Genomic DNA, 3022 nt, shown 5'->3' with positions numbered 1-3022 from the left:
GTGACACGGTGTGACCATGGATGTGACACTGGTACCATGATGTGACCATGGATGTGACACTGTGTGACCGTGGATGTGGCACCTGTCCCATGGTGTGACCATGGATGTGACACTGGTACCATGGATGTGACACTGTCCCCATGATGTGACCATGGATGTGACACGGTGTGACCATGGATGCGGCACTGTCCCCATGATGTGACCATGGATGTGACACGGTGTGACCATGGACATGGCACTGTCCCCATGATGTGACCATGGATGTGGCACTGTCCCCCATGGTGTGACTGCGGATGTGGCACTGTCCCCATGGATGTGACTATGGATGTGGCACTGTCCTTCATGGTGTGACCATGGATGTGACACGGTGTGACCATGGATGTGGCACTGTCCCTTGTGGTGTGACCATGGACGTGACACCAGTGCCATCCCAGCACAGGAGCCATGCCCAGGACTGTTGGGGGTGACAATCCCATCTCTGTGGGGGCACAGAAGATCAGACCTGTGACAAACTCACCCTTCAAACAAGGGGCAGCACAAAAGCAGGTGACAAAAGCGTCACCTGTGTCCCACTGAGCCCATTCCTGGCAGCCAGCTTGGGACTGCCAAGCCCTGCCCTGCCTGGCCAGGTTTTCATGGTTGTGTCCTTAGCATTTCTGCTTCCAAGAGGAATTTGGACTTTGGGTGTCTCTGGTGGGTTTGAAGCCACCCCAGGGGACAGCAACAGAGCCACTGCTGGAGGTCTGGCGTCCCAACACCCACCAGTGGTGCCCTTCTCCAAAATCCTCCCTCAAGGGCTCGGTGGCTGCTGGTCCCACCGGGCCTGTGCTGTTGCCATTCCATCAGATGGGAGGGGAAAAAAAAATAATAAAAAAGGGAAAAAAGCATCTTGGAAACAAATTCCAATGAATCCTGCTGTTCAGGGTGGAATCACATGACTACCTCACAGGTTCACCACCTCCTTCTCCCTGAGCTCCTTCCCCCCATCCCGTGGGATGCACATCCCCGTGCTCCAAAGCCTTCCAGGGGTTAAATTTAGGCACAAGAAGAGCCAGTTCTGAGACCAGCTGTGAGAGTTTTAAATAAATCAGGACCAAATAACGGGCCTGCCTTGTCCAGCAGAATTTTCCTTTGTTCCACACCCTCCTCTGTTGTTTTCCCTTGGATAAATTCGGGTGGTGCAGGGATTGATGTGTGGGATGGAAGGCCACGCTGGACCATGGTCAGGCTGGAATTTGGAGGCCACTCCTCTCTGATGTTGCCAAAGCCACTTTTTCCCCCTTGGATAAACAGAACCAGTCCCATGGGTCTGTCTGACAGGAGAGGAGGGCAGGAAGGATTTGGGGTCCAGCTCTGGTGACTCTTCCCTGTGGCTCTCAGGAGCCTCCCGTGCCACCATGGAGGGTGGGAATGGAGTGGGGAAAGGCCATGGAATTGCTGGATGGTTTTCCCAACAGTGGGAAGAGTTTTCCAGCCCTCAGCACCAACCTCCACGCTCCGAGCTGACTTTTTGGGGCACCTCTTGTGGTTGAACCTCCCCAGGTTCCCCCCAAACCACAAGCACAGCCCCACCCATGGCCCTCTCAGAGGGGTCTCTTCAGCCCCCTCTGCCTCTGGAGGAGGAAACCTCCTCTTCCCACCCCTAATTCCCCTAATTCCCAACCCTGTGATGGTGATGGAGCCCAAAACCAGTTTGCTAAGAACCAGTACAAAGCCAAACCCACCAACAGGCAGCTTGAAACCTGAGGGGAATTGGACATAATTTTCCTGTTGACCTTGGGAATCTTTTTCCCTACAGCCTCTGCTTGTCCTCCCCTGGACTCTCTGTGTGTAAATATATAAATATATACATTTTTTTAAGAAATTATGAGGGGCAGAAGTGTTTTAGCTCCCACCCACTGCTCTGTATGCAAACTCCTCATGTGCAAATCCTTCTCTATGCAACAGTTTTCTGTTTTTAAAAACGAAAACCACGGCAAATCCTCGGCTTTTATTCCTTTCTTTTTCTATGGACAGAGTGGACAGCTCTGGGTTTGTGTTGGTGACCGAGGGCAGCTGTTTTTGGGGAGAAATCTGGGGAAAGAGGGGTGGTGCCGATGGAGCCATGTGACACTGGTGAAAAATGAAGGTTCCCTCCATCCCCAGTCCCCTGGGATATTTTGGAAAAACTTTGCAAGGAGCGGATCAGACTCTGGAATGTGGGTGCCTCACCTCTCTTTGATAATGGGGAGAAAATCGCTGTAAATAGACCAAAAGTGCTGTGTGACTTTGTGGGTTCTTCCAGGTGATCCTTTATTATCCAAGATGAACACAATGGAGAGGAAATTTGGACCTGGAAAATGTGTGGGGAGGGAAGATTTCTTTTCCTGGGATGCTGTGTTTGTTACAGAACCCCTCTCCCCCACCAAACTCCCCCAGGAACATTGATCATCTCCTATTTTGTAATAAAATTTTATCACCTGCAGACCTGCTCTGGCTTCTGGTCTTTCCTTCTCCAGGAGCTTTTTTCTTGCCTTCATCCCCTGCTTTTCCAGGCTAAAGTAAAGGAGGAAATAAAGGGTTTTTTTATTGGGGAAATGGGTTTCCAGACGGGGGAGGATCCATGAACGGTGTGAGCCTGGAGTTGTCCCTGTCCCAGCGCCGTGGGAAGGGGAAGGAGGGACACAACCCTTGGTTTTGACCCCCTCACCTTTCTGTGCTCTCATTCTTTATCCTGGAGGGAAATGGAGCAGCCACAGCTCCAGGAGGGGAAGAGGGACAAGACACCTGAACATTCCGTGGCCCAGTCCTGTCCTTGGGGACACCGCTGTGCCCTGGGCTGCTCCTGGTGAAGCCCCCAGGACAGTGAATGACGGGGATGTCACGGAGGTTTAGAGGGGAGCTGATCGCCTGAGAACCTGAAGAGTCCTCCCAAAGTGGGGAAAACCCCAGGGAGGGCCTCGCTGGAGAGGTGTCAGACCTGGCTGAGGTCCCTTTGGGCCAGCTCCTCCCTGGAACGTCCTCTTGGAGCAGTGGCAAACCT

The sequence above is a fragment of the Poecile atricapillus genome, chromosome 12 (genome assembly GCF_030490865.1).
Source record: "Poecile atricapillus isolate bPoeAtr1 chromosome 12, bPoeAtr1.hap1, whole genome shotgun sequence".
Classification (NCBI taxonomy): Eukaryota; Metazoa; Chordata; class Aves; order Passeriformes; family Paridae; genus Poecile; species Poecile atricapillus.
This window is presented reverse-complemented; position numbering follows the sequence as displayed.